Source organism: Lathyrus oleraceus, chromosome 4 (assembly GCF_024323335.1).
Source record: "Lathyrus oleraceus cultivar Zhongwan6 chromosome 4, CAAS_Psat_ZW6_1.0, whole genome shotgun sequence".
NCBI classification, from domain to species: Eukaryota; Viridiplantae; Streptophyta; class Magnoliopsida; order Fabales; family Fabaceae; genus Lathyrus; species Lathyrus oleraceus.
In genome coordinates this window covers 265,511,376-265,520,859 of record NC_066582.1, presented here as the reverse complement: position 1 = coordinate 265,520,859, position 9,484 = coordinate 265,511,376, and the positions used below count along the sequence as shown (strand labels likewise).

At 39.1% G+C, this 9,484-nt stretch overlaps 1 non-coding gene across 1 annotated transcript; it reads left to right on the top strand.

The window, feature by feature from the left end:
* Positions 1 to 9,145: 9,145 nt before the first annotated feature.
* Positions 9,146 to 9,252, top strand: LOC127078050 (small nucleolar RNA R71). Its single transcript, XR_007787797.1, has one exon. It is a non-coding gene; the product is annotated as a small nucleolar RNA R71 (small nucleolar RNA).
* Positions 9,253 to 9,484: the final 232 nt, after the last annotated feature.

Sequence of the window (9,484 nt, the reverse complement as noted above, 5' to 3'; positions counted from 1 at the left end):
TTGGGCTGGGCTTGGCTTTTGCTATTTGTTTCCAAAAACTTCTTTTTGCACCTCCTTTTCTTCCTTTTTTTACTTTTGCTTCAAATAGATCCCTGAGATAAATAGAAAGGAAATACCGCGTAATATCTGATAAAATGAAATAAATTAAAGTAAATAATAATATAATTTAATTGAATTAAGTCCTAAAATGTGATATAATTTCATGTTATCAAACTCCCCCATACTTAGATCTTTGCTTGTCCTCAAGCAAAATACGGTATAGAACTTAAAAATTTTAGCCAGATGAAATTTCAAAACACGCATCAATTCGTATTAGGTTGCATGTAAACTTTGTTTAGAAGTGACTTGAGTTTAATCTTGACATCGACAACCACCGTCACAACCTCAGATAACCTCACCTCATGCAAACCAGTTCAAGTAATGCCATTATAGCTGACCTAGTTCCTTTACTCTTGATTTCACCCGTTTTCATTCAAGTTTTATAAAATAAGCAACCTTTATACTTATCGGGTGTGTTGAATTTCTGTTATGGCTCATGAAAATTTGAGGGGAAATAGATAATAGAAAGTTTTTCACGCTAGGGACTTAACTTAAAATAAATCTATATTATTTATATATATATATATATATATATATATATATATATATATATATATATATATATATATATATATATATATATATATATATTTTTAATAATAAAAAGGGAAATAACAATGAAAGGAAAAGTATATACTTGAAAAGGAAAGTGGAGGATAGAAAGAACATGGTTTTCCCCCCCATACTTAAATTAAACATTGTCCCCAATGTTTTAAGGAAACAAAATGAAATACAAAAAGGAAGGGAAAAGAAAAGTTAAGGTTGCCTTCCGCCTCTTGTTCTTGGGCCTGGTGATCGCTGACGTAAGTCTAAGTTGTCGAACCTGCTAAACAACTCAGTGAACCGCTGATCGATTATGTTATTCCTCTCTGCCTGCTGTTGTTGCATTTGGCGCATCATTTGCATCATTTCGAGATTCTGTGCTTGCATACCATCAATGGCATCCATGATGTCGTCGTTGGTTGCAGGCCTTCTTCGTCGACGACGTCGGGAGGATGGGCCAGCTGCAGTATCGGAAGGGTTGAGCGGGACTGATTGTTGTTCAGGAGCGTTATCACCTTGCTCCATTTCTTCAAACTCGTCTGCAGGCGGGTTTGTATGCGAAGGCTCGGTAGCTTCGGGAGCATTCAGATCATAGAGGTAGCGGTTGGGATTGGTGACATCGGTTAGGGAAATGTTGGGGAGAACAACGCTTGGGACGGCCTGGTTATTCACCATAAGGTAATATTTTCCGCATATTCGGTTCTTTATTAGGCGGCTGGACCGACAGTAGCCTATATCCATAAATAGGGGAGGTAAAGATTCTAAAGTTTGGAGTCGGTCCCCTAGGTTTAAGCCAAGTGCTATGGTGGTTATTAATCCACCAATTACAAAAGGTTGACGGCCTATAGCACATAAGGTGCGGATATGATGAAATAGGAAGGAGGCGGCGTTTACCTTAGCCTGTGGTTCGAAGACGCATTCGAGGAAGAAGAGTTCCTTTGCGTTGACCTTGCTGTTGTTCGGTCTTCCAAAAACGGTGTTTTGTAGGATACTGATAAAGTACCGTATAGTTGGGTTATGTATATGGGAAACGAGGAGCTCTTCCCAGTTGTTGGCATCTACTCCGGATATTTTCCTAAAGAGTTCTAAAGCAGCAACTGTGCTCCAGTTTAGGTTTGGAGGGATTCTGGGGTAGACTTGACCTTCTGTGGGAAATTGTAGCATGGTACTCAATTGGTTTTGGGTTAAGGAGTACTCAGTGTTGAACATACGGAAGGTTGCGGTACCGGTTAAGAATTCGTCCTCACCGGCTGGAGTGTTGTACGCGTATGAGCTTAAGAATTCTAAGGTTAGGGAGGGTAGGTGGGTTGATTATGTGTACATAGAAAGGTTAGATCGGCAAGGCGGAGCATCCACTCGATACCTTGAAGTAATCCTAATTGTTGTAAACAAGTTGAATCAGGATACCTGGTAGAGATGACGCCTCGCTGTTGAAAGCGCTCGAATTGCTCCCTTTGATAGTTTTCATCTCCGGATCGGAAGATGATATTTCCGAAATTCTGATTTCCCGCCATACTGATGAGTGAATTTAAAGGAGTGGTAAAGGAAAGAAAGAAATGTATTTGATATTAGAGAGTGGTTTGTGGTGAATGGAGGTGGGTTTTGATGGGTATTTATAGGAAAAGAATTTGGAAGATGGAAAGGAGGTGGTTGAAAAGTGAATAAATGTGGGTTAATGGGAATAAATGGGGAAGGTAAAAAGTAAAAGGGTGTAACGTTCGTCTCCAAGGGCACTGTAACGTTCACCTAGTCAGAAAGGTGTTACGCTCGTCACAGGGGCGTGACGGTCGTAACAGGTACTTGGCATGCCGTCCGTCATAGATTGTGTGACGCTCGTCACACAGTCTTTTTTGGCATGGCTTCAGCTAGCGTTCTTCAGAATAACTTGGTAATTTATTTTTATTATTTTTTTGTTTTGTTTTGCTTTTGATTATTTTATTTTGCTATTTAATTTTCCTACACGTCATTCTACTTTGCACAATGATGCATATATATATATTGTTCTTTAATAAGTCATGTAGGCAGCAACAGTAGAGAGCATAATAGATATTACATAATAAAATGAATAAATAGCTTCAATAAAATAATCATAATGTAACAATGGAGAAAAACAAAAAGTGTGAAAGAGAAACAAATACGAATATAATTTGAAATAACATTAACGAATTAATCTAGCTTAAGACTAAATAACTAAGAAAAACAAATAAATTCTATCCATCTGCACGATCTCTGGCCGGAGGAGCAAAGGAGTTAACACGGTATAGCAACTCGTGAAACTGGTTTGTCATACTGTTCATGTATCCCAGAAATTCGTGCCTCAAGCTAGTGAACTCTTCTCTGAGGGCATCTTGTTCTGACATCAAAGCTTCCATGGCAGTGTTATAATCAGTTCCGGGCATATGATGTCTAAGGTCAGGTATTGCCGATTCTTCGGTCTGAGCAGGTTGAGGAGGAGGATCAATATCATAATATCCAGATGGTGTCTGAGGATCTGATTCAGCATAAGGAATCTGGTCATCATAAGTCTCATAGTCATCACAAATCTCATAGTCCTGGATGGATTCAGTGGATCTAGCAGGAGAGGGGGTTTCGTTCAGATTGTAGAGCCAGTTGTTGCGGTTGTGAACACTAGTCCTAGGATCGGGCATGGTGAATAGGCAAAGAACTTGGTTATCAATAATAAGCTCAAACTCATCAGACCCTAGGTTTTCTATAAACAAAGTGTTGAAGAGGAAGGGTATACTCATAGTAGTAATGCCACAAAAAGGGCTTAAGTCAAGTATAGGCTGACGTAATCCAATAGCATTACCTATCATAGTTATCAAACCGCCTATTCGGATTGGTGCTCGCTCATCTTGGATAAGGTGGTCCAAATTTGCTAACATAAAAGTGGCACCGTTTACTGGACGGTTCTGGGAAGCACAAAATATGATGAAGAGTTCATCACGTGAAACTGTGGTACTGTTTGGCTTCTTCCCAAATAACGCGTGGGTCAGGATCTTATGGAAATAGCGAAAGGCCGGGTTATGTATGTTTCCAGAGAGAAACTCATGTTCCTCGGGATCGTCATTTCCAGTCAAGTTACCCCAAAAGTGTTCAAGTTCTCTATATTCGAAAAGTTCCTCTTGGCTCACTGTGAATGTGTCAAAGGATGTAGGGAAGCCTAAAAGGTTGGTAAAATCTTGAATATTAAATTGGTACTCCATGTTAAACATTATGAACTGTATAAAACCTCTGCTTATTCCTTTTCCATGGCTAGGTAGATAGATCAGAGAACTAAGGAATTCTAGAGTCAGTCTCCGGTAAGTGACAAACTGTCTACGGATAGGAGCGGTTTCCCACCCTATCTGATTCAGCAAATACAGGACACTTTGTCTTAGTCCAAGGGCAGTCATTGCCCAGTCATCAGCATACATGCTAGGTAGCATCTCTCTCGTGGCTAGTTCCTCAAACTTTTGTTTCTGAGCTGTTCCTCTGAATTTGATACCCATACGATCAATATGTCCCATCAGGTTAGTGTTAGCTAGAGAAAAGAAAAACAATAGTTTTAGTCAGGATTTGGCCAAATGCCGAAAGAAGAGAAAAGTTTTTAATAAATTAAAATAAATTAAGAATGAATACTAAACAGAAATTAAAAGAATAATTAAGGAAGAAATAGAAAAATAATAATAATAGAATAATAAAATAATTTGTGGGTTGTCTCCCACTAAGCGCTTTGTTTAATGTCGCAAGCTCGACATAAAAACAATCAATTATAATCTATGATTTCTGGAGGCATTTCGTCTAAGTGCAAGACTTGCGAATCTTCATTGTTTTCTGCATAGTGATAATGTTTTAGACGTTGTCCGTTTACGGTAAATGGTTCCATAGATTTACCTTTAATTTCTACTGCTCCACTGGGAAAAACATTAGTGATTTGAAAAGGACCTGACCATCTAGATCGTAGTTTTCCCGGAAATAACTTTAGTCTGGAGTTAAATAAAAGGACTGTATCGCCTTGTTTGAAGATTTTCCTTGATATGCGCTTGTCATGCCATTGTTTTGTTCTTTTTTTGTAGATTCTGGCATTTTCGTAAGCGTCTCTTCTGAGTTCCTCTAATTCGCTTATATCAAGGATTCTCTTTTCACCGGCGGCTTTATAGTTTAAATTTAGATTTTTAATAGCCCAATAGGCTTTATGTTCTAATTCTACCGGGAGGTGACAGGATTTTCCATAAATTAGCTTAAATGGGGTTGTCCCTATGGGTGTTTTGTAAGCAGTTCGGTATGCCCATAAAGCTTCTGGTAATTTCAATGATCAGTCTTTCCTTGAAGTGGCGACTGTTTTTTCTAGTAACTGTTTGATTTCTCTGTTTGATACTTCCACTTGCCCACTGGTTTGAGGGTGGTAAGGTGTCGCTACTCTATGTCTTACGCCATACTTAAGCAGTAGTTTTTCGAGTACTTTGGATATGAAATGCGATCCACCATCACTGACAACTATTCTTGGGAAACCAAACCTTGGAAATATTATATTCTTAAAGAGTCTAGTTACTACTCGTGTGTCGTTTGTTGGAGAAGCTATAGCTTCAATCCATTTTGATACGTAGTCAACTGCCACGAGTATGTATTTGTTGCCGAAAGAGGATGGAAAAGGTCCCATGAAGTCTATTCCCCATACGTCGAAAATCTCGACTTCCAAAACGCCCTTTTGTGGCATCTTGTCACGTCTAGATATGTTTCCTGTGCGTTGACATCTGTCACATTTCTTAATAGTTGCATGTACATCCTTCCATATACTTGGCCAATAAAAACCGGCTTGTAGGATTTTAGAGCAGGTCTTGGATGTACTTGTGTGTCCACCATAAGGAGCGGAGTGACAATGTTGGATTATAATTTCTACCTCTTCTTCGGGTATACACCGACGGAAAATACCATCGGGACCTCTTTTAAAAAGTAAGGGGTCATCCTAGTAATAATGTTTTATATCGTAGAAGAATCGTTTCTTCTGTTGGTAGGATAAGGTAGATGGAACTATTCTGGCAGCTAAATAATTGACGAGGTCAGCGTACCACGGTGTAACAGATATTGCTAAGGTAGTTTCTACCTGTCTATCAGCGTTATTTTCTTCTAAAGTAGCTATAAGCTTATCGTACGAGAAATCATCGTTAATTGCTGTTCTTTCCGGTTCAAGGTTCTCAAGTCTAGAAAGGTGATCTGCTACTACGTTTTCAGTTCCTTTCTTGTCTTTGATTTCCAAATTGAACTCTTGTAGTAACAGGATCCACCTTAGGAGTCTAGGTTTTGCATCCTTTTTAGTTAAGAGGTATTTGATAGCAGCGTGGTCAGTGTAGATGATTATTTTGGCTCTGACTAAGTAAGAACGAAATTTATCTAGCGCAAACACTACTGCTAGAAGTTCTTTCTCGGTTGTGGCGTAATTCATTTGTGCTTCATCTAGAGTTCTACTTGCGTAATATATAACATGAAGCTTTTTATCTTTTCGTTGTCCTAAAACAGCACCTACAGTGTAATCGCTGGCATCACACATTATTTTGAATGGTTCATTCCAATCTGGTGTCTGCATTATGGGTGCGGAGATCAGTGCTTGTTTAAGCGTTTGAAATGCTTCTAAACATTTATTGTCGAATATGAATTCAGCATCTTTCATCAATAATCCGGTCAACGGTTTAGCTATTTTAGAGAAGTCTTTAATGAATCGTCGATAAAAACCGGCATGTCCTAAGAAGCTTCGTACTTCTCTCACAGTCTTCGGAGGTTGAAGGTTTTTGATTACCTCTATTTTGGCCTTGTCTACTTCGATTCCTCTATTTGAGATGATGTGTCCTAAAACAATTCCTTCTTGTACCATAAAGTGACATTTTTCCCAATTAAGTACTAGGTTTACTTTTACACATCGCTCTAGAACTTTCTCTAGGTTTTCAAGACATTCTTCAAAGCTTTGTCCGCATACGGAAAAGTCATCCATAAATACTTCCATGATGTTTTCTAGAAAATCGGCGAATATTGCCATCATGCATCTTTGGAAAGTTGCAGGAGCATTACACAAGCCAAACGGCATTCGTCTATAAGCGAAGGTACCAAAAGGGCACGTGAACATTGTCTTTTCTTGGTCATCAGGGTGAATTGGTATTTGAAAGAAACCTGAGTAACCGTCTAGATAGCAGAAATGTGAATGTTTTGCTAATCGTTCTAACATCTGGTCAATGAATGGTAAAGGGAAATGATCTTTTCGGGTTGCTTTGTTTAGTTTCCTATAGTCAATGCACATTCTCCATCCCGATTCGATTCGTTTGGTTGTAGTTTCTCCTTTTTCATTTTCAATGACTGTTATACCTCCTTTCTTTGGTACTACGTGTACAGGACTAACCCATTTGCTATCAGATATAGGATATATGATACCTGCCTCTAATAACTTGGTTATTTCCTTCTTCACTACCTCACTCAGGATCGGGTTTAGTCTTCTCTGGTGTTCCCTAGAAGTTTTACAGTCTTCTTCTAACATGATGCGGTGCATACAAATAGAAGGACTTATTCCTTTAAGATCGGTGATGTTGTAACCTAGTGCGGTTGGATATTTTCTTAAGATATGCAGGAGTTTTTCTGTTTCGAGTCTTCCTAGGTCAGCATTAACTATCACTGGTCGTTCAAGCTCTAAGTCTAGGAATTCATATCTCAGATTCTTGGGAAGTGTTTTCAGGTCTAAGGTTGGTTTCTTAAGGCATTGCGTAGGGTCCGGTGTTATTGCTAAACATTGGTTAAGTTTGTCTTCTACAAGGTAGTCAGATGATTTGTCTTTTTCTAACTCCGTTTCTTTTATGCATTCATCGATGATATCCATGAAGTAACATGTATCTTCTATTGCAGGTGCTTTCAAAAATTGGGAAAGGATGAACTCAATTTTCTCTTCCCCTACTTCGAAAGTGAGTCGTCCTCGTTTTACGTCTATGATTGCACCGGCGGTTGCTAAGAACGGTCTTCCCAGTATAATGGGTGTAACTTCATCTTATCTAATATCCATAATTATAAAATCAGTTGGAATGTAGAATTGACCTATGCGCACTGGAACGTTTTCAAGAATTCCTACAGGATATTTTACGGAACGATCTGCTAGTTGCACAGACATTTTAGTTGGTCTTAATTCTCCCATTTCAAGTCTCTTGCATATGGATAAAGGCATAACACTAATACCGGCTCCTAAATCGCATAAGGCTTTGTCAATGACAAATTTTCCTATGTGACAGGGTATAGAGAAACTACCTGGGTCTTTAAGTTTAGGAGGCATATTCTGTATTATAGCGCTACATTCAGCAGTAAGTGTAACGGTTTCACTATCTTCAAGTTTCCTTTTATTAGAAAGAATTTCTTTTAAAAACTTGGCATATGAGGGCATTTGCGTAATAGCTTCTGTAAACGGAATTGTGACGCTTAATTGTTTTAGTAGGTCGACAAATTTTTTAAATTGGCCCGCATCTTTGGTTTTAACAAGCCTTTGAGGGTAAGGGATAGGTGGTTTATAAGGTGGTGGAGGTACATAAGGTTCCTTCTTTTCTACGGTTTCCTTATTACTCTCTGCCTTTTCCTTAGGTTCACTTTCCTCAGTTGACTTTTCAGAGTTTTGGTTTTCTATCCTTGGGTCAGACGGTCCTTCCACTTTCGTTCCACTTCTCAGTATAATTGCATGAGCGTGGCTTCTTGGGTTAGGTTGGGGTTGGCAAGGAAATGTACCAGTTGGGGCAGCAGTAGGCGCTTGTTGTTGAGCTACTTGTGATATTTGCGTTTCCAGCATTTTGTTATGAGTAGCTAGGGCATCTACTTTACTTGCTAGTTGTTTAATTTGTTCGCCAGTGTGTACATTCTGGTTTAAGAAATCTTTATTGGTTTGCTGTTGAGAAGCTATAAAGTTCTCCATCATGATTTCCAAGTTGGATTTCCTAGGGGCGTTATTGTTAGATGTAGATGGGGTCGGCTTCTGATATCCGGAGGTATAGCTGGGGCTTGATTTGGAGATTGTCCAGGTGCGTATAGAGCATTATTACTCTTATATGAAAAATTTGGATGATTCTTCCAATTTGAGTTATAGGTATGCGAATAGGGGCTTCCTTGAGCATAGTTTACTTGCTCCGCTTGGATTCCTGTTAGGAGTTGACAATCTGCAGGAGTGTGACCTTGGATTCCACAGACTTCGCAATTCTGAGTTATGGCAACTATTGTGGCTGGAGGTGATACATTTAAACTTTCAATTTTCTGGACCAGAGCATCCACTTTTGCATTAACATGATCAAGGTTACTTATCTCGTACATGCCAGTTTTCGTTTGAGGTTTTTCCACCACTGTTCGTTCGGTTCCCCACTGATAGTGGTTTTGAGCCATGCTTTCGATAAGTTGGTAAGCGTCTGCATAAGGTTTGTTCATTAGCGCACCACCTGCGGCGGCATCTATTGTTAACCTCGTGTTGTACAGGAGACCATTATAGAATGTATGAATTACTAACCAGTCTTCTAAACCATGGTGTGGACAAAGTCTCATCATGTCTTTGTATCTTTCCCATGCTTCGAAAAGAGACTCGTTATCTTTCTGTTTAAATCCATTTATTTGGGCTCTTAACATAGCTGTTTTGCTTGGCGGAAAATATCGAGCAAGAAAAACTTTCTTCAACTCGTTCCATGTGGTGACTGAGTTGGAAGGAAGAGATTGAAGCCATCTTCTAGCGCTATCTCTTAGTGAGAAAGGAAAAAGACGAAGTCGAATTGCCTCTGAAGTGACACCATTAGCTTTAACAGTATCAGCGTATTGGACAAATACGGATAAATGAAGGTTAGGATCCTCGGTAGGATTCCCA